At 40.7% G+C, this 23,312-nt stretch overlaps 1 pseudogene; it reads right to left on the bottom strand.

Annotated features, from left to right (window-relative positions):
- LOC134320376 (dynein axonemal heavy chain 8-like) overlaps positions 1–21,104 on the bottom strand; it is a 57,939-nt pseudogene extending 36,835 nt beyond the window's left edge.
- Positions 21,105–23,312: the final 2,208 nt, after the last annotated feature.

Genomic DNA, 23,312 nt, shown 5'->3' with positions numbered 1-23,312 from the left:
CTGCAATGAAACCTAATGTGCCTGTTGGTTGCCCAGCCAGGTTGGTAGCACCACTGCCTGGGATTGAAACAAACCGGTTCGATCGATTACAGCTGTGAGTGTTGGGTTGTGTCCCTTCCTTAAAAAGAGTTTTTTACTAGTCAAGTAAAGTCACATTTATTTATATAGCGCTTTTTACAATAGACATTGTCTCAAAGCAACTTTACAAAGTCCGGGACCAACAGATCAAAAACCCCTATTGAGCAAGCCGAGGGCCACAGTGGCAAGGAAACCTCCCTTAAAAATACAGGAAGGAACCTTGAGAGGAACCAGACTCAGCAGGGACCCCCGTCCTCTTTGGGTGGCCTGGAGGATACTTTAGATCAATAGAATTTACACAAATCGTACAAACACAAAATTAAATTGAACGACACAGTTTCATTTCATTTTTACCATTGCTTTATCCTGGTCAGGGTCTTGGTGGGTCCGGTTTCTCTGGCAATATCAGGCGCAATGCAGTAACACCCCCCCGACAGGACGACGATCCATTGCAGGGTCCTGGCTACCCCCCACCTCAGGCATAGCCAATCATGCCTGTATGTAGACGCTGAACTGACCGATAGCACTGAACCCTGGATGCCAGTGGTAGTAAGCGAGCATTATTTACCATACTTTATTTACCATCATTTATTTGATAATTTCCTTATTTTTTATTTTATTCTACTCTATTTTCATTTACTGTATTTACTCTACTTACACTGTACTGGAGCTGCTGTAACACTCGAATTTCCCCCATGGGGATCAATAAAGGAATCTTATCTTATCTTATTTACCCATGTGCCACCCACACAGAGCGCCCACTACACAGTTAAATAAACTTTAGTTTGATTAATTAAGTTAAATGAAATACTAAACTAATTTACCCTATAATGAATCTGTAGAATCATCAGAATTATGACTTGCACCCCTCAATCTACCAAAATTACCATAACAAAGAAAGTTTTATGTGCATTATGACTATGCTCCAGTGTTTAAACAGACAGAAGTCATCACTGTTTTATTTGTTTAAGCTTGCTAAGCTTACTGAACCCCTATACATCCGTATAAAGGAGAATAGTCTCTATATTTAAACTTCATCAAAGCAATGGTCAAAGCAATACCAAAAAATCTACAAAGTGCTAGTCTAGACTGTTATTTCTAATGAGAACATCAGTGTGTGAGACATGAACAGAACCTGATGAAACTTACCTGTTGCTTAGAAGTGATCCAAGCACCATCAGACTGTCCTCCATGGCAGTGATGATTTCTGCCGTCTCAGCTCCTTTAAGCATCAGCTCTCCTCTGCCTTTAAAAGCCATAAATGTGAGCAACTGACTGTACCATAAATCAACCACCTGTGCCAGCTTGGCCTCGATATCCTTCTCCTTTACTGCTGAGATGCAGATGTCCTAGTGTGAGGAGAAAAGTAAGGTCATCATTATAACACAAGTCTCTTTCAAACCCTGGTTAGACTAAGCATGACTTTAGCACAGGGATAGCTTAAATGAACCCAAAACAATGTATGTCATCTAAAGAGCAAAAGACACCAGTATCTACATACACTGACCAGGCATAACATTATGATCGCTGACAGGTGAAGAGAATAACACTGATTATCTCTTCATTATGGCACCTGTTAGTGGGGGGGGGGGGGTGTGTATTAGGCAGCAGGTGAACATTTTATCCTCAAAGTTGATATATAAAAAAAAAAAGGCCGTGAGCGTGAGGATCTGAGGGAATTTGACAAAAGCCAAATTGTGATGGCTAGACAACTGGGTCAGAGCATCTCCAAAACTGCAGCTCTTGTGGGGTGTTCCCGTTCTGCAGTGGTCAGGAACAGTGGTAAACCGGCGACAGGGTCATGGGTGGCCAAGGCTCATTGATGCACGTGTGGTCGGATCCAACAGACGAGCTCCTGTAGCTGAAACTGCTGAAGAGGTTCATGCTGGTTCTGATAGAAAGGTGTCAGAATACACAGAGCATCACGGGTTGTTGTGTATGGGGCAGCAAAAGGGGGGCCAATATCAGAAAGGCGGTCATAATGTTATGACTGATCAGTGTCTATATACACAGAGCCTCAGTGTAGCATTACCTCTATGTCTTCTTTGTGTTTCAGCAGTGGGGCCTCCATTATGTTTTGAAGGCAGAACGTGTCCGAATCCACGTGAAACTTGTGCTGCGTCAGGTCAGCGATGCGTTCCCAGTGTCTCTGCTTCATCGCTCTGTGAGCCATCATCTCCAGGAGAGGGCACGACTCGCTGAAGTCATCGATCCTTTTCTTCAGATCTAAAAACGCCTGCCAGTCTCTCAGTCCTTTGGGGAGCTTTCGGCATCTGAGTACAATTCAAAACACACAGGAGTTCTTACAGTTCTGAGAGGAGCTGCTGCTGTAACACTGTGCAAGAGTCGCGACGGTTACCTGGTTTGGAATTCTGAAAGCTCCGTGTTGATCTTTTCAATATCCACTTCGGTCCAGAGGATTTCGTAATAGCCGCTGATCTTATTCATAACCGCATCGTAGAGGCCGTACAGCTTCTGAAGAAGCCCGAGCTCTTTACTAGTTTCAATAACATAAGAGAGAGGAACACCATTATAATAGAATAGAAAAGTGACACGGGAATAATACAGAATTGTATGCATGTTTTAGGCCAATCAGCAGTGAGCATCATCATGTTTCTGGAGAGTGTTTACCAGACAGTGACAGACTGTAATTACCGAGCTTTCTGTAGAACATCATATTCAGTGACGGGCAGGCCGAACAACTGTTCTCCAGAAGAATATGTGGTGAACTTCCTCCACAGGTCATCAAACCCAGTCTGAGATCAATATCAGAGCACGTTTAAGGTGGAATAAAATTGTATTTAATATAAAATGGTTAGATGTACAGTCGGCATTAGTCTGGCTGATTTATATTTATAATATTTTGTTTATGCATTTTCTCCCTTTTTCCCCCCTTTTAGCGCGTACGATTGCCCGATTGCGTCACGCTTCCTCTCCACCAATGCTGACCCCCGCTCTGACTGAGGAGAAAGAAGCTACCACACGCCCCCTCCGACAAGCGGGCAGCAGCGGTATGCATCTTAACACCTACACTTTGACGAGTGCAATGCGGATCAGCACTGTGTACGGAGAGACACACCCTGACAGCACTCTTTTCCCATCTCTGTGCAGGTGCCATCAATTAGCCAGCAGAGGTCGTAATTGCATCAGTTATGAGAGAGAGTCCCTATCTGGCTTAATCCCACCTGAGTTATATTCCTAAGTATTGATTACAGTAAGTTTTTGAAACAGTTATAATACATTTGCTTTTGAGTGCATGTCTGGGACCACCTAATGTCACATGAATAATATTTATAAGTATAAACGAGCCGAGGTGTGAGAGATTTATATAGAAAGAATAATGAATAAAAGCATTTTGAATTCTGCATCTGTCATACCTGGAAGATTTGAAGTCTGGTGCTGGCCTCCTGAGGTGAAATGCCTGAAACATTCGGGCCTTCCTGATATCAGACAGACAAAGAACCATATATGAATCGCTAAGTGTCATACAACAGATTATTAATATTCTTATGATCGGCTTTCTTCTATTTATTCTAATCTAATGTGATTCTCACACACTTTGGTCGGTTAATATCACTGGTTCAGTTTTAAATTCACAAAACCATACCAAAGCCACAGCCTAAAGTGACTCGAGGACAAAAAAGCTTATGTGAGAGCAGAAACACTGAAAACACAGAGACAGACACAAGAACAAACAAAACAAAAACGTCTGGGCAGCTCCGCCAGCAAGTGTAACTCAGACGATCACTGCAGGAACCAGACAGGGGAAGTGAGAAAACCATCAGCAGCAAACAACCAGAAAGATGACATGCCACACAAGGACAAAACTCAAACCAGACAATTATCTGTACATAGTTGCTGCTTGTTCAGATCTTTGGCTAGTTAATTTAACCTGTCTGTTTTTTTGTCCAGATATTTTTTTTATTATGGCCGGGTGGTGTTTAAACTTTAGTTTGTCTTTATTTTAACAATGACTAGTGACAAATACAAAAGCAGAAACATCAGAGGTGACAAAACATATTCACTTAATAATGTTTATTATTCTTATATTTGCTCCTTTAATAGATTAATTGTGTAGGTATAATTACTTTGGAATTGAAGCTGCTTGCTTATATACACAAGAATTAACTTTTAAATACATTTAAATAGTTCTTAAATAAATATGTACTTGTTTTATTTGCACATCATGCTTAAAGAAAGTGTTTCAGTTTATCTGCTAGTCAGTGTCTCATTGTCTGCTGTTTACTTCAAACAAAAAACAAGATGATTTATTTAGTCAATTGCATTATTCTATTCCCGAACTCACTTAAATCCCTGCACCCTTACAATTAGATGGACTCGGGTCTGAAACAAAAGTGTCAGTGTGGCCCTCAGGAATGAGTTGATTGCTCACCGTTTCATACTTCTGGCCGAAAGTCATCAAGTCATTCTGAAACGTGGCGACTGATTCCAGGAGAATCTCTTTCAACTTGGGCTGCGCACTGACCAGTTCATGCTGGACTGCTCTCTGTGTAGGGGTTTTATATAAAAAACACATTAGACTAAATGCTGTCCCTTCGTCTCCCACGTTTCATTAAAACACCAGAATATGTAACATGGTTTTAGAAAGAACAGAGGACTCGATTTCAAAGCAACGCTTTAAATGGTCTATAAAGAGTTTGGTATGTTTTCCACAAACATATCTCCTGCAAGTAAATGAGAGGGTAAGGTAGTCAGGGATGCCTGGTGATGCACTGGCACACTGTTTAGATGTATTTCCTGGGTAATACTATACTACTGGGTATAACTATACACTGACGAGGCATAACATTATGACCACTATCAGGTGAAGTGAATAACACTGATTATCTCTTCATCACAACACCTGTTAGTGGGGGGGGGGGGCATATTAGGCAGCAAGTGAATGTTTTATCCTCGAAGGTTACATTTGAGGGCCAGATTGTGATGGCTAGACGACTGGGTCGGAGCCTCTCCAAAACCGCAGCTGTTGTGGGGTGTTACCGGTCTGCAGTGGTCAGGAACAGTGGTAAACCCGGCGTCAGGGTCATGGGCGGCCAAGGCTCATTGATGCACGTGTGGAGCGAAGGCTGGCCCGTGTGGTCCGATCCAACAGACGAGCTACTGTAGCTCAAACTGCTGAAGAAGTTCATGCCGGTTCCGATAGAAAGGTGTCAGAGTCGACGGGTCAGGGCTGTTTTGGCAGCAAAAGGGGGACCAACACAGTATTAGGAAGGTGGTCATAATGTTACGCCTCATCGGTGTATATATTTCATATAAGCTGGACTGCAGTTAATAACACACTACTAAACACATTACTTAGACCTAGGGCATCACCAGCAGTGTTTTCACTGCTTTCCAGAGCCACGGTGACCCTGACCAGAATGGATAAATGATTGAATAAATGTTTAAATGAAGGAAGAATCAGCCATGAATCATCTGTGATGGATCTTTCATAAAGCAGACACTGTGGAATCTGAGTTGAGAATGAGGAACGCACCTCTTTGGACTGCAGTTTAGCAAAAGAGTATCTTAGTGTATCCACACCCTCGGCCTCCTCCTTCGTCACTTCCACTTCAAACTTGTTTAGTATAGAATAGGCTTCCTAAAAACATCACTAATCAATTTCATGTCTAAAATAAACCATAGATTAGTAAGATTAGGATGAGAAATATGGCTTATCATTATGTCGGACCTCGATGGGCCCCATGGTCATGTCCATTATAATTTCTGAGTCCCGGATATTGGACAGGGCTTCCATAGCGAATCTCACGTCGTCCAGGTCAGCTATAGGGCGTGAGAGGTTTTTTTGCTGCTCACTAATGAAAGCGATCATGTCCATCAGCTTCTTCTTGTATTCCTTTTGTACGTACTTGCACAGCATCAGTTTCCAGGCTTTCGCTTCCACACTCAGGGACATCTTCAGTGGAGCTACAGACATCACCAACACAAACAACAAGCATGTGAATAAATGAAGCAACACTGTAAAATTCTGTAGGATTTAAGGTTATGACTTCAGAGTCTGAGCTGAACCAGCCGTATGCACAGAAGACGTGGAATAGGCGTACCTGGCACATCCCAACCCTAACTTCAATCCACCTATTTTTTCAATATTTAACAGTGCAATATAATTATATTAAACAAAACCAGTGATGCACTGCAGCTTTGATGACATTAATGTGCCATTTTTCACACATAACACATAAAAACCTCAACTGTAATAGCTAATGTGAATATTTGGTATTATTTTACCTGTTGACAATTCAATTCCACCTAAAACGACGATGGGCGTGATGTCCGCGATCTCCTGTTCAACCGTTTCATAGTGTAAAATTTGCTCCTTTATCAGGTATAGGTCGGGGTTGCTACTGATGAATTCCTGACAGAAAACACAAACATGCGTTTATGATTTCATATTAAACAAATGTACACTGTTATAGTGATGTCTTTCAAATGTGATTCTTCAAAATTTGGGTGTTTATTCCACTTATAATCACCATTTACAAACTATTTTCAATCCTCCTTAACAATGTAAAAAACTCCAGCAGAATATCACATTCTATCTGTAACAAGTCCATCTACTGGGAGCTATAATATGGCTAACAGAGGGGGCATGAAGGCGCAGATCAACAGCAGTCACCCGTCACTCCAGTAGGAAGTGTTTCCATTCATCATGGTTTCTTATTCACAGATTTGTCGGCTCCTCAATCATGAGGCCGGCACAATATTTGGAAACACCTGCCGCCTGAGTATTACTGTTGTATTACCGCTGTATTACACCTAACAAAATGTAAACATAACATGATCTATTCAGGTGGCACATCGGTGCCGCTGAGAAAGTGAGAGCTGCACAGTGACATGGACTGATGACCTGGGTTTGATCTAATCAATGTCTGTGACAAATTTAACATGTTGTAATTGTTTATCCAAGTCCAGTAGTTTTGTCCGTTTTACATTAATAAGTTGAGTTGAGTGTTGAGCTACCTTGACTTGGTCGTCTCGGTCCTGATCCCAGATTACTTTGAAGGCTCTGAACTGACTGAGCACATCTCCGGGCTGTTTACCCAGGAGGTTCACCCCTGACATTAGAAGTCCTACAGGCTTGCACACATCCTTGTTTTCAGAAACACTCTGGAAGAAGTTCCTCAGCCGCCCAGCTAGAGAAGAAATTTCAATTTAAACGTTTTTAAACTCAAAATGTCGGATGCTTTCAAATGTTAAAACGAGGAGAAAAAGTTAATAATGTTTTATCGGAATTATTTCACGATCTTTATTTAACATTCACAGCCTTAGTGCTTCAAAAAGCTGTGTTAGCCTTTATAATCGATTAGAACCAATTAAAAACATATTAACAAAGGCGTGTACATTATACTTTGGTTTACACCTGGTGCCCGTGCTGGCACACAGATGAAAAAAAAAGCCGTCAGTATGTCGTAATAACGAGAAAAGTTCATTTCCTTAAATGCTGCGTAGCCGAACCCAGCTTGAAGACATTTAAGATGCTGTAGCTTGTAACCTTGTAGCTTGCTGTGCCGATCAAGATTCTCCATTAGGAATAGTGCATGTCTAAGATATGTGAGCGGTTTTGACGTCTCTATATAAAGACTAAGATTTAAGAATCCTTCGCAGTGTTTAAATAGTGATAAAAATATCATCTGTGCTGCTCAGTGACACCAAAACTCATGAAGTAAAATTTGATTCTCTTTATAACAACATACTGACATTTCTTTTCATCTGTGTGGCAGCAATACGCTTCCGGACTTTACAGTACAGAATATGTCTTTCTGTTTTTTGCAGGAAACAAAAAAACTCCAAATGCATCAAGCTGAAGGGAAACCGTGGAAGATTCTTAATGATTGTTAATGCCGCCTCTTACATCCAGACTTTCCGACGTCGTCTGAGCGGCAATCCTGTTTCCAGCATGCCACGCCGCGGCTCACCTCCAGCACCAGATGCACCAGGTGAATGATTGCTTGCTGGATCTTATCAAGACTCGGTATCATCACCTTCATCAGAACACAGAACTCTCAATGTGCTTATGGTTCCAAGATTCAGTAACAGCACAGAGTAAAGCATTAGTAATATAAACACTTACCACATTGGGTATGGTCAGGTGGATCTCAGATTTTATTAAAGTTATCACCTCATCTGAGACACTGGAATGGCCGCCAGATGAGCTAGAAAGAAAAAATGACCGCTTTAAATGTTTTGTGTATTTTTTAATGATTTATTTACATGGTGAAACATGTTCATTCTCACCTGGAAATAAACAATCTTCTTTTTAACGTGTCCAGAGACAAACATGTGGCCTTCACCAAAGCGTCCAGAAGTTTTGCGCTGAAGTGAGCATACAGTTCTCTGCACTCCTACAAATAACCAGGAAAATAAACAGCAGGGCCATTAATGATTTAAATCTAAAAATGATTTAAATGTAATTACATTGTTTTTAGGTCTCTTTATCACATGAACATAAAATTGTTATTGTTTGTTTTATACATGGTATGTTGTACATCATAAAGACCAAACAGAACTAGGTGGAGATTGACGGTGTGGCTCGATTACAGAATGATGTCTTTCTGCCTTTCCAAATCTGGTCGGGAGAGAAGGCATGGAGGTGCAGATGGTTGCCATTGTTTCCGTGTAACAGACAGTCACCTGCGCCTGGTTGAACTTTCATTTGCTCCAGGTGGAGATGTTTCTTTTTATTACAGTTTCACACTTACAGATTTGCTAGCACCTCTGTTGGATCAGATTTGCCAGCTCCTTGTTGGAACTGTGAACTACTTGTGATAATAAAAATAAAAATAATAATAAGAAGAGAATGCTGTTTGCTAAGCAGAAACCAGATTGCTAGTGAAAGAGATGCAGAAGTGTTACTGTTGTGTCTGATGCTCCACGGGGAAGTATGAGTACACGATGCACATCACTGTGTTGCTTATCATTTACAGCTAAAGGTTTTGTGTGTGAGACAGTAATACGGTGGCTTCAGGGTATTAGTGGTTAACATTTCACTTGGTGCATTGGTATAACAAATATTAGGTGGAGCAGTGGTCATTTACTTTGGCCTACTATTGCTGAGATCAGGGGTTCGAAACTCAGAGGTGCTACCAGGCAGGCAAGCATCTACAGTGGCATGATTGGATATGTCTTAAAGGGAGATGGGTAGCTGAAGCCATGTGATAAATTGACATCCTGTACTTATTTAACACCGTCCTTGATTTATGTAGAACATGGGAAGCTCTAACTAGAAGGTCTATATATATTATATACATATATACATATATATATCAGTTTGTTTTACAGGCAGTATTTTAGTTATAGATTAATCTTAACTATAGGTGAAGTATTTATTTTAGCTGACAAATAGTGGACCCAGCATTTACGTTTTTAAAGTCTTCGTCTTTATCAGCTTCACGGGCTTCTGCCTTGAACCTGTCTTTATCGTTTGATGAGCCCAGATCTTCTGAGAATGCAACACGTTTGTGTCCTACAAATACAAAACAGCATCATTTTCGTTACTTCTGTTTATATAGAAACGTTTGCAAGGCCTGTTCAGATCAATCTAATCAAAATACCTTTAGGTTTCTCAGCCGGGTCTTTGCTTTCTTTTGGCTCATAAATAGCACTGAAGATTAAAGTCAGTTCCTTCACTGCCTCCTCTACGTGGCTGCTCTTTTGGTTGAGAGTCTGAGCCCACAGCTTAGTCTGAGCCTGTATCAGATTTAAATGTTACTTCATCATAAAGTATTCTTAAGCATCCCGAATGCTGGGGGTAACATGACGTTACCTCGTTGGTGGTAATCAGGTCCTGTAGAGATGAGGCTCTGTCCTCTGGCAGGGTGATGAGGACAGTCTCGGAGATGTTGTGTAAAACACCTTCAATGCGAATCTCGCAAAGATCTGTCACCTGAACATGTTACATGCAGTTAGAAGATACTGTTAATCATGTCACTATTGTTCTCACATACACACTCAGAATGTACCTTCTTTAGAACATGCTGCAGCTCAGCCATGGCAGCATCAAGATCATTGAAAAATGTGTCCAGGATGAGAGACGACCAGCTGAGAAACACCAAGCCTTGACGAAGCACAGAGTCCACCTGGTACACAGAGCATCTGCATTAGATAATATATTCATTCATTCTCTGTTTTACCACTGCCTTATCCTGGTCAGGGCTGCAGTGGGTCTGATTCACCAGGCAAAATGCTGAAAACACCCCAGACAGACACACACACACACAATTAGGGCAATTATTAGTAGCTCCAGTTAACCTGACTGCATGTCCTTGGACTTGGACACAGGGAGAACATGCAAACCCCACACAGAAAGGACCCTAGACCTAGGGGAATCAAGCCCAGGCCCTTACTGCTGTTGTGTATTCTGCTTTACTCTGAAGCAATCTGACCTACAGTGTGAAACAAGCCATGGAAGAAATTTAAGGGAGACCCAGCTGATGCACACTGTGATAAGACACTTAATCTAGACCAGGGTTTTAAGCAACCCAAATTCATTTTGTCCATGATTTTTTACACAACCCAGGCAACACAAAGAATGCTATTTACTGTATCTGGTCTCACTGTGATTTACAAGATGTAATATAAAGCCTCCATTTCTCTGCGACCCACTTTGTCTGATTCACGACCCACCCAGGGTTGGAAAAACTCTGATCTGGCATTAATTCATATTTACATGTTGATATATTCTATTTAATAATTTATCAGATATAAAAGCCAGTGAGAAGAATATCATACCTTTTTTATTTTTGATATCATCAGACTGTAAAACATAGCAGGAATTTCCTCAAGCGTATCCTCATAACTGCTGATAAACGTCTACACATCACAAACCCAACACACACACACACACACACAGTTCACTGTGATTAGCAGGTTTGTTGTAAAGTGAATGAACTGAAAGCTCATTTTTTCCCACCTCTAATCTGAATTGTGTTGTCTTTAGGTGTTTCTCTGTCCTAAACATATACAGAGCCTTCTCAGGAACCTTCAATTCCAGTTTAATCAAGCATTTAATCTCTCGTAATGTCTCGTTTATTGTAGAACTGTTCACCAGCAGTTTCTTTGATTCTGGGTCGCGAACAAGCAGGGTTTCATACAGGGCTGTAAAAGAGGTAAAATCATGAGTGTTTTCCATCATTCCTTTAGGGTTCAAATGTAAAAGAAACGCTTAAGATACTTGCCATATTCCAACTGTGGGAACCTGTTCATCCAGGCTGTATAGTAAAGAATCTCAAACTCCACAAACACCGCTGCAGACCTGTTGTACAGCTGCACAACATCCTGCCCCTCAGATGTGGACAGGACCTCTGAGTTTTTCTGCATATTGTTTATACAGCATGTGTAAGTACTTGGTGTATATGGTGAAAATGTTTTTTAATTATTACATGAAACTGAACTGTTCCAAATACACATTTACTGAGACTTCTACTAACAATTCTTATTAAATGATTGAGCTATTTTCTTTTAATTATACTGAATTATTAGCATTAGATTATTTTGCACGACCTTTCACTAGCAACAAATCATAGTGATTGTATAAATAAATGAAACAGTGAGTCAGGGAGGCTTATGAAAGCAGTGTAGCACAACATGAAATGTTCCTTTAAAAACAAGGAGCGTTCATAAAGTCTGTGTGCACCTCAATGTAACTGATGGGTTCCTGTATTTTGCTGAACAGCTGCCTGACCCAGACAATCCTGCCCGCCACTGGAGGCATGTTTCTGCCTATGGGAGGATCTTCTCTGTAGGTCTGATAGTGCTACACATATAAACACAGGAGTTAATGTTAATTCTGTTGTTCTTTTAGTGTGACAATGATCCTCAGATCTTTAGACCAGCAGAGACCTGGTTTACAGCTTCGAGCTCTGTGACGTAGTGCTGCAGAATCAGGTGGAGGGTTGTGGAGATTTCTGCCTGCAGACACGACATGTTCAGTTTCTGAAACCTAGAAACCAAACACATTCATTAACGACTGAACGTGATCTGCTTTGTCAAACATTAGCTGATATTAGATAACACAAAATATTACATTTTGGTAAAGGCCAGGTGCAGAAAAAATATGCTGTCAGTCTGTTTGCCACCTTAAACTGTACCATTAAATAGTTCTGCATGAATAATAATTACAATAACATAGTTCTGAACAAAGTGATAGAAATCAGCTATAATACTTAAAGAGATCAGCAAGACGTGCAGGAGCTAAACCGGACTTTGTAGTAACAAATGTACCAGACTGCCAGTGTAACTTAATTATCCTGCCATAATGTCATCTGGGTTTTTAGTGACTTTTTATACGTCATACTGCCTTATTACAGCGACCGGTTTCTGGCAAATTATTCACACACATTTCCAGCTAAATCAGTCTCTCTGATGTGGGTGTCTGAATTGAGAACTGGTCATCCTGTCTGGAGTGTTTCTGTCACCCACTGCTATAATGGTCAGTCCTTTTTATTGATACTCAGTGTGAATAAAACAAACTTACAAAGACCGGTTAAGACTTTTTACATCATATCAGCCGATGCCTGATTGTATAGATCTCTGATCCAGTCCTTCCTCTATTCTTTTCATCAGACTTTCAAACAATTAACCAGTTGAAGGCAAATTCAAAAGCATTTGAAGCCCCGATTTAACTATTATAAACCCAATACGATACACTGTCTGTACTGTAATATGTGGATTTGAATAGCTGTATGTTAAAGAGCACCTTTGTAGGAGGTTTAAGGCTTGTTGAGATGAGAAAATCTTGGAGAAACATTTTCTCATTAAATCTTGAAGTTGGTGCTGAAGAAAAAAAAATTATATGTTTAATTGTATATATGTAAAAGTAATTGTATACATGTAAAAGAGTGCAAACTGCAGCTGATTTAATTATCCTGTAATTATGTTAGACGTTTATATTATATTAATCATAATGATAAATGACGTATGAAAAGATAATCTACTCTGGTCAGACACAACAAATAGAACTCTTTGGTTGGCACATTCAGTTTGGAGGGAGAAGGATGGCACATATCCATAAAACAGCACACCTACAAAGAAGTATGAAGCTGAAAGCATTAGGATATAAGGCTGCTTTTCTGTAAACGCTACAAGAGCACAAAATCTGGGAACATACCAGAAATTACTACAGAAATAATCGTAATATTACGAAAATAACTCGAGACGTGATTCTAAAATAAAATGATAATGCCCGAATCTCCGGACATAAATTATTTAGGAAATTTAACAGTTTTTTAAACTGTGAGTACATCAGAAATACCAAAATTGTGAAATGGAACGGGCCAAATCCAACCTGTAATGCTGTAGAACAGTGGTGCCCAACCACTGGGCCACAGGCCGGGTCATTTATTACCGGGCCGCACAGAAAGAATAAATAATTAGAGATCGCTACAAAGGCAATGACAACACTGGGGCCAGTGATAGCTCAGTGGTTAAGGTACTGGACTAGTAAACAGAAGGTTGCCGGTTCAAGCCCCGCCACCACCAAGTTGCCACTGTTGGGTCCTTGAGCAAGGCCCTTAACACTCAATTGCTCATTGTGTAAGTCGCTTTGGATAAAAGCGTCTGCTAAATGCTGAAAATGTAAAATGTAAAACACTGGGTCCATTTCTAACATCCTATCTTTGTGAAGCGGGATTTTCTGCAGTGGTGAAAGTTACGGATTAGACCGAACATAAGGAACAAACTTCAGGTGTTATTGCCTCCTATCACCCCTAGGTGGGGGTGTCCATTATTGGTGAGTAGTATTGTTATGCACTTTGTGTTTTTATTATGCCCGCTGGCCCGTGAAATTATATCTTATATGAAACCGGTATATGGTGCAAAAAAGGTTTGGGACCGCTGCTATAAAAAGCAAATGATGTCTTAGTGTAGACATTCCAACTTTAACTACTAACAACGGCACTGGAAAAAAGTACTAATGAGTTTAGTCTGTTTAATGTTTCTTAAGTCAAACACTCCACTCACCTCCAGGTTACTGATGTGAGACATGAACTCGGTAAAGTCCACCTCAAACACCTCTCTTCTTTGAGCCAGTATGTCGTACTCCTTCTTTTTTATGTTGATGTAGATGTTCTGAAACTTTGCAGCTAGAGCCTCGAGCCCTTCGATTCTTGACTGGCCGAGGGCCGAGAACGATTTTATCACTGTGATCATCTGAGTTATCTAAAAACACAAAACACTTCAGGGATTCAGGGATGGACCAGGACGGCTCTGCTCGGTGTCGTGGTCATGTGAAAATGGCTGGTCACCTTCTCGAGCCTCTTGCAGAAATCGTCAAACTTGCGGAAGATGTACATCTCCGACACCTCGAATGATTTCCCGGGCTGCGTCTCGAGCCTCTGCTTCTTCGTACTTTGGAAGCATGACCGATACTCCTCAAACAGGCAGATACACTCCTGTTGCAAAAAGATAACAGACGATTCGTTTAACTGGATATAAAACGAGGAGAGCCGAATAAACAAACCACACCCTACCTGCATCTTCTTAATGAGATCGTGTGTGTCCTGATCCCAAATGCTTGAGGTGCCATTATTAGTAAGGTAAGCTCTGCAGGCGGTCACCATCTGATTAGTAACCTGTAATGATGTATACACAGTATTTCGGATTCTCTGTATGATCAAATGAAACCACCAGGTAACTAAAACAATCCGATCAAATATACAAGTATGCACGTACTTTAATAAAAAGTGTAGACATTCGTTCAGACGTGTTGTAATATCTTGACACATCATGTATCATGCAGATGGCGGTGATGAGAGTCCGGATACTTTTAGCCATGGTGACCTAAAAATAATATAAACACAGAAGTGATACAAACCTAATAAACGGTGATAGTATTAGGGAAGAGCGATTTAGCCAAAAGTATGTGGACACACAGCATGAGCTAGAGGGAGAAGTACATATTGAAAAGAAACAACGTTCCTCCAGGACCAGGGTGCAACACAGAACAAAAAGTCCTACAATAAATACAAAAGACATTTCTAATCTAAAAAAAAATAAAAATAAGGGAGACAAAAATAGAGGCAAGAGTAGTGTTGGCCTGTACATGGTACTGAGAAGATGATAGGTGAGGTGAAAAACAAGTACATCCCATACCAAAACCATGGGTGCAAGTATAGTGTTCCCACCCAAACTGAGGCTGTCACAGCCTACTCAATTCTGGGAAGGCTTTCAACAACATCTTAAAATATCTATAGGAATTTGTGTGGATGATCCTGATTTCTTCCTAGCATGTTCAGTAGTGCTAAGGTCAGGGCTTTATGCGAGCCACTTCAGTCCCCTCAGCAAACTCATTAAACCATGTCTGTATTAACCAGGTTATGTGCATGGGGTGCAGTCAAACTGGGGCACCCTCAAACTCCAAGAGAACGATCCACCTCAGAACATACAGAAGTTAAAGGAGTAGCTGATAATGTCCTGCTATAAGATACCACAGGACTCTTTCAGATGTCTGAGCAGGTCAGAGCTGTTTAGGCAGCACATATGGCGGGTAGTCCTAATGTTTTGGCTCATGGGTGTGCATATAGGTCATATACTTAGGAGCACAAAGATTAAATTCTTATTTTCTTTTATTCACTTACCCTAGTGAGCCACTAATTCTGAGCACGTTGGAGTAAAGTACACTTACTGGATCAGAGTTATAAAGAGGCCGACATATTTTCTCCAGGCTGGAGAGATATTTTACGTTGTCCTTAGCCTCGTTCGCACAGTCAGTTATTCTGTTATCTAGCTCCCGCCATAGCTGAAGAACAAAACCATTTTATTAGAGCCACAATAAACTGTGGTGTACGATATCATGCCTATCTCTGTACGTCATTATACATCACCATTAAAAAACAGATATTTTTTATGATGTCTTGTACCTTTATGGTCTTTGATCGGTTTATATGAAGGACGTTCACCACAGTTTTACATTCTGAGCCTTTGATGTGTTCTATGATGTGTTCTATCCTTTTCCAGTGTTCGAGTTCTGTCAAAGGCCCCGACGCATCATCTTCTCTACGAATCTGATTCCTTTCTGTCAGCACCTACAACACAAAAGGTCTCACACGGTCACCTTTAAATCTGCACGACAGGATGTAGTGGCAGTACAAAGACCATAGATTTGTGGCAAGGCAGTGTGTCAGACGTGCTAAAATAACTTATAAATAACATGTATGGTACATTAATATTACCCAAAGCTGTAGGGAATATCTCTAGTTTCTAAGCTGCTTATTTGCAAGGGGTGCTGGAGCCTATCCCAGCTCTCAATGGGCGCAAGGCACACAGAAACACCCTGGACGGGGCTATTGTACCTCTAGCTATAGTATACATCTTCATGTTCCTGTTCTGTCATGTTTGCTGTGATTTTGATAGCTGTTTTTAATTAAATGAAGCTTAAACACCTTGTTGATAAGAAACCATGTGACGTGATTTAAATTTTAACAGGTCATTTATGGTAAATTGAAAGCTAATGTGACTGAAACACTTTAAAAAGTCGTACATGTGCTGTAAGGGCAAATTTACACAGGTAACATGACTGTACTGTTGTTATGTGAAGGCGCGCACCTGTTCGATCTGCTTGTACCACCCCATTAAAATCTCCTCGAGTCTGCGCACCATGTCCGCGTCTTCAGCCGCCGCTTTTACATCCTCAAAGGTCACAAGTCTGGAGAAGTCGATCTCTGAGGCTTTTGTTAGTTTAACGGTACCCTCGATGCTCAGCTGCATCTCTGCAGAATGAATCATACATGACCAGCTTAAACACGGGGGGGTGAAACGGCTCAGGTGGCTTTTACTTTTCCACCCAATCTAGTCGTATCCGATTCCTCGACTGTAACTACTCCCACGCTGAAGCACAGACTATCATGCGCTTCCTATGACACATGTGCAGTCACTGACCGCTTCTTTTTTCCTGCCAGGAACAGCATGTCACAGAGAGGCACATCAAAAAGAACCCGACTCATGCAGATGAAGCGTTTGGCTACTGCACACGTGTCAGAGGGGGCGTGTGTTAGATACTGCCCTCCTCAAACAGGGTCAGGTCTGCAGCAGTGGAGGGGAGATATAATCGAGAGAACTGGATATGACTAGGTTGGGAGAAAAAGGGAAAATGCATAAAAACAATAAAAAAAGAAACCTAGAAATAACCTCAGTTAATTTACATTATCTAAACATAAATTACACCAGTCAGGATTCTATTTGCCTTTTAATTCTTTATCAGAACCAGCCTACATACCACTGTTTATAACCTTTTTAGAATTACAGAAGATATAAAAACACATATTTTTAAAACATACTCTTACCATCCAGAAAGTGCGTGAAGTGAAACAGGTCATCTCTAAAGTTCTGCTTGATTTTCTCTCCATGTTTAGACTGGTTTAAAGCCCCCCAGTTCTCAGTTGTACAAACTGCTGGTATGTACACATTTGATAACAAATCTCTTATTCCTTTCAGCATCCCCTCTGTGGCGCTGAGCATGGATAGATAAATCTCCTACAATAAAAACAGACCAGGCATCTCTGAAATGAGCACAGCTCACTGCAGAAATAATAACAATGTGCTAACTAAGTGCAGTTTGTCACCTTGTGGATGTTCGCTGGGTTGAGTGCAACATCCGCGTTGGTTCTCAGAAAAAACAAACAAAGTCCTTCAAAGCATGTGTCGGACATATCGGCCAGGAACAGTCGCATCATTTTGGTTCCCTTCGACACGCCAGGAAAAGTGCGACCACATTCTACAGCATTTAATATGAACAGGATGAGAAAAGAGAGTGTTCAGTAGCAGAAATTACCTTTGTGTAATATTATAGTGAATGTCCTTAATTGGCCAAATCCTGTTTAAATAATAATAATATGCTTCCTTAACAAATATTGAATCAATACATAACAGCAACACCCTGTCAATAATAAAACATAAATGTATGTAAATAAATGAATTAATACACAATGTTTAAGAGACGTAGGGAGCAGAACATACATGCTGTTTATTACTGTGCATGACACGACTATGCTGTTGTTATAACAATATAGCTGATTTGTGGATATTCTTTAATTTGTTCTGTTAATACAGATAAAAAGCAACATAAAGACGTTCAGCTCTTCATGTCCTCACCTACTCCTGGAACCTCTGATTCCTGGTATGCAAATGAAATAACTTCTGACCCTCCTTTGGCAAAGAAATCATCAAACGGTGCTAACTATTTAAAAAAGACAGAAAGGCCTGGTTATGTGGTGCATTTTAAATGCAAAATAAGTGAAAGAAACTGAGTAATGCATCACTGTTTGGCTAAGCAATACATTTAATTGTAGTTTGTTTCCGTTATTTTGTCCACCTCTGTTGCTTTCACTGTATAAATTAGGGCTGGGCGATTTTCACGATTAATTCGGTTAATTCGCATGAACGTTTTCAATCGCGATTGTTTACATACTTTATATTTTAATGAAAATACCAACATGTCACGAAGCAGAAACTGAGCAGACGCTCGCGGAATATAAATCAGGGAAAGTTTCATATAAAAACAGGGTACAAAACCAGTTGGAGTCCAAAACCAGCGAAAACCAAAACAGTAAACGGAAGATAACAAGGATTATACACGCTAACGGTTAGATTCAGAAATAAGGACACAAACAGAAGAGTTTCATTAAGATTCACTGAATCAAACACCGCTGAACTGAATCAAAATACGGAGCCGATGAGCGCGATCAGGATTGGCTGGAAAGTAACGAGTTACATTTACTCGCGTTACTGTAATTGAGTCGGTCTTTTTGTGTACTTGTACTTTTTAAAGTAGATTTTACAGCCTGTCATTTTACTTTTACTTAAGTAAGTTTTGTACTAAGAATTGTAATTCACTACATTTTAAATCACATCCGTTACTGAGTAAATAAATCGCGTCTGGGAAACTGCGGCAGTGAATTCTGCGATAGGGAGTCGGATCTTTTGTCTCGGTTCCTTTTAAAGAGCCGTATGTATGTAATGACTCCCAAATGCGCGAATCGGTTCCTTTATTTTGGCTTAAAGGGCCGTTCAATGGAATCGAATCATTCTACGACACATAATAGTGGTTAACACAGTTTGAAGGTTTTATGGGACTAAAATGACACATTACACATCCTTACATGTTTAAAATGTTGTATCCACCCCCCAAATCACAAGAGGACAAAATCAAAGCTGAGCTGAGTGATCGCTTGATGCCCCCCCCCCCCAGTGTAGATACTGATACAGACTCACTCAGTGGTGGAAACAGCACAGTACAGGCTCGTACGAGTTCCTTTTAAGAAACCTGTAAAGAACTTTTTGTAGTTTTTTTCCTAATGTAAGGAGGTTCTGCTGAACATCATTTAAAATTAAAGTTGTTTGTGAGCTATTCTTAGATATAGATAGATAAGGATATAGATAATTTAGATCTATTTTGTTTTAATTATTGTGATATCGTTATTGTTATAAAGTTTCAGTCCCTTAAAAGGATTATTATAGGTGGTGCTATTCATGGCTGGATTACTGACCGGGCCAGTGGGGCCAGCGCCCAGGGGCCCTTGAGGTCAGGGGGCCCCAGGGGGGCCCTGGCCCAAAACATTTTGCGATGCCTATCAACATTTATGATACAATATATTTTTATTTCCGAGGGCCCTCCATTTTAAGGATCCTCTGACTATTAGGGACTTTGACCCCAATTTTTAGCCATGCTTTTTGGCCCCTTATGAAAATGGATGAGGCGTTGTGGCACTGCTCTGACTTCGACTTCTGGCTATTAGGGGTCCTAGGAAAGAGGGGGGCATATTTTTAGAGGGCCCTGGTTATGAGAGCCCCTACCAGGGGGCCCTAAAGAAGAGCAGGGCATACCATTAAAGGGCCCTTGATCACGAGGCCCCAGCCCTTGACTTCCATAGAAGTCGTTTACCATGGCTCCTTGACTTTCTAGGGACCTACAAGCTACCATATTTTTCAGGCCCTTACTTAATGTTTCTGAATTTGTATTGTTTCAAAATTATTATGTTCAATTTCTCTTAAGCGCAGAGACACAAATTAATTTAGCAATTATTTAAATTTAAGACAAGCAATTTCAAGCAGTTTGAATGCATACACACACTTAACTGAGCTATTTGATGTTCTTTTCATGCCTGACAATATGTCCAACAGTGAGCTCACTTTAAAGGCTAACTCACTCGCTGCAGCATATCCTTCAGATCTGAACATGAGCCTGGCAGATGAATTGATACAATACAAATCATTCATAACAGAAAAAGAAAAATGTCCTAGTGAAATGCTCAAAACCATGATCAATTTGAATTTACAGTCAACCTTTCCAAATGTCTACATAGCACTTAGACTTTTTTTGACTGTGCCTATCACAAATTGTCAAGGGGAGCGTTCATTCTCCAAACTGGCTCGTATTAAGAATGAACTCAGGATTAGGATGCGCCAAAACCGCCTGAACTCACTGTCACTTCTGGCCATTGAATCAGATTTGGTCAGACAGCTTAATTTTGATGAATTAGTGGATGACTGTGCAAGAAAGAAGAGTAGAAAGAAACTTATATAAAATAGATTCTTGTGTTAGGGTTAGCTATTGACAGGTTGTGTAATGTATTAATTTATTTATGTTTTTGGAGGGGGGAGGCTGGGCAACTCTTTGCCCAGGGGCCCAGACTATCCTAAGTCCGTCCTTGGTGCTGTTACTATTTTTGTAACAAAAAAAATCGAAATCGTAATCGACAATCGGGTATAATTTTAAAACAATCGAGATTTTTTTTTTTGCAAAATCGCCCAGCCCTATAAATCTGCTGTAAAACTTACTGATGGGGCATCAAGAATTAAATCTTCAACCGCCGAAACTTCCAGGCCAAGCACAACAGCCAGGACTTCAAATATGTAGTGGTGTGCTGGCATCAGACTAGCCTTCCTCTCCTGTCTGTATCTGGCCTACAGGTTAACAAAGTCCTGCTGGTCAGCTTCACGTCTACAGAACAGGTCTTTCATTATGGTTTAATGTAAATTCATCTCACCTGTTTCTCCATTGTGGATTTGTGAATGGCCTGCATGCTGACAATAGATTGGTGAGACCTGCCTGGCCTTCGCTTTACAGACTCTGATGGGTTCATGTCTATCAAAAGCACAAGTGCATTAAATCCATATAGAGTTATGTGATATTTAAAGCTGCCATATAAAATGAATCAGTCACATCACTTCCTGTAACAGGACAAACACTGATGTGACATGAACTTTAAAGGATCGTCAGTGTTTTTTTAATGTTTTTTGTTTTGTACTACTGTATTTATGTGTCACCACAATGGATCTGGATGCTCTTCCTGAGGCGACCCTCCCTACTTAATAGTACACAGACAAATGCCCAACCTCCCCAATTTAGAATGTGTGTGTACTGTACAGTTTAGATTAGCCATTCCACCTTCTGCATGTTTTGGATGGTGCTATCAAACCACAGTACACAGTAGAAAACCATGTGGACTTGGGGAGAACGTGCAAAATTTCTCATAGTCAGCAGCCGGAGGGGCGATTCGAATCCAGGCCCTCGGAGTTCATGTTGCTAGGCCACATCTACTCGATCTGCTGCGCACCCGTGCACTGTAGTTAGTTACATAACAGATTTGTCGATACCCAGGTCCTTTTTGTGTGGAGTTTGCATGTTCTCTTGCATGTCCATGTGGGTTTCCTCCGGGAACACTGGTTTCCTCCCACAGTACAAAGACGTGCCAAGTTAACTGGAGAAACAAAATTGTCCTTGTGTAACGAGTCAATACCGTTTCTGTCATGAATGTCAGGGATTTTCAACCTTTTTAGGCATGCGCCCCCCTTCGTGTGCCTGGCGAGCCTTGCGCCCCCTCAACCCCCCCTCCCCCTCCTCCCCTTGTTGGAGCGCGAAAGCGTGTGCTAAGCCCTGCCGCCGCCGCCACGCCCACCTTCCCTGGATGACGCACGTCTCGGACACATCCTCCGTCAGTCTCGTGTGCCACTGTTGAAATCCTGATGAATAGATAGGTTTGAACTCGTTCTGAAGGAGTCAGTAAGTAAAAGAATCGATTCAGTGGGACCTGCTCCGAGAATTCATAGAGGAATCGATTCATTTACACATTGACTAAAACGAACCGACTCACCAAAAATAATCATTTGTAAATCATTTGAAACCGTTAACCGGTATAAAACGGGTTCATTGCAAAATCGTGAAATGAAAATAAATACCGAACGGTCTAAGTAATAATGTATCTAAATTAATATTAAACAGGACTTACTAACTAGCTCAGAGCCAGGGTCGATTCAGTAGTAACTGTCATTAAGGTTAGCTTACCTTTTAACGGACTTACCTTAACTTTACCTTTCAAAATAGCGTTTTAAAAATGAATTTCACTCGAATTTTTGGCTAATATTTCAGTTTCATTTCGATTTCAAATATAAAAGTTATAAATGTTTGGATAGAAAATTACCGATAAGAGAAGCTCCCTCTGGCAGAAAACCGTTATTTGTTATTTATGTATACATTTTAATTTTAACCGTCGAGTCTCGTGAGAAGAAATGGTCGCGTCCCAAACCGCACACTGCTGTAGTGTGTAAAAAACCCCATATATACCATGTTATTGTGCACTCGTTAGGCATCCTATATATTAAACCTGTATGAGGTTCGTAACGCAGCCAGGAATCCGCATATGTTTGGTATCCACGATTTTCCTGAACTTTGACCTTTCCCGTGATTCGTAGCTGAAGCCGGTTTTTGACTTCCGGTTACAGTGTTTACGTTCTGAACGACAGAAGTAGTGGTCATTCGTAACTGGGTTTTTTTAACAAACATGACCAAAAGCACTCGGTGGTTGAATAGTAAGTGTAGAGCGACTGTCTATTTATGCATTTTGTTAGACGAGTGCACTGTGTACCCTTATCCTGATTTTTTTTTTGCCATGGTGACGGTGGACGCTGGCGCATTTGGCTGCCGCTACCATTACTGTATTTTACCGTATTTTATTGTATTTTTGTATTTTTATCGTGTTTTTCTGTCATTTTCATCTTTTTATACACTCCTGTAATCACTACCGCTCCTGTTGATTGATGACTATGGAGTGTGTTGGGTTATTTTAAAAGATGCGGGCACTGGTACGTTTGGCTACTGCAGCTCTATCTTCATAATTCTCTTTGAGGATGCTACAGTGACTCTCGTTTTCTACCTATCTGCTGTCAGCGTTTCACAATAGGAACTTTTTACCTGGACTTAAATTTTCTGGTGTGCCCTGCCT

The sequence above is a fragment of the Trichomycterus rosablanca genome, chromosome 9 (genome assembly GCF_030014385.1).
Source record: "Trichomycterus rosablanca isolate fTriRos1 chromosome 9, fTriRos1.hap1, whole genome shotgun sequence".
NCBI lineage: Eukaryota > Metazoa > Chordata > Actinopteri > Siluriformes > Trichomycteridae > Trichomycterus > Trichomycterus rosablanca.
The sequence above is the reverse complement of the archived record's forward strand: the minus strand, read 5'-3'. Positions and strand labels throughout refer to the sequence as shown.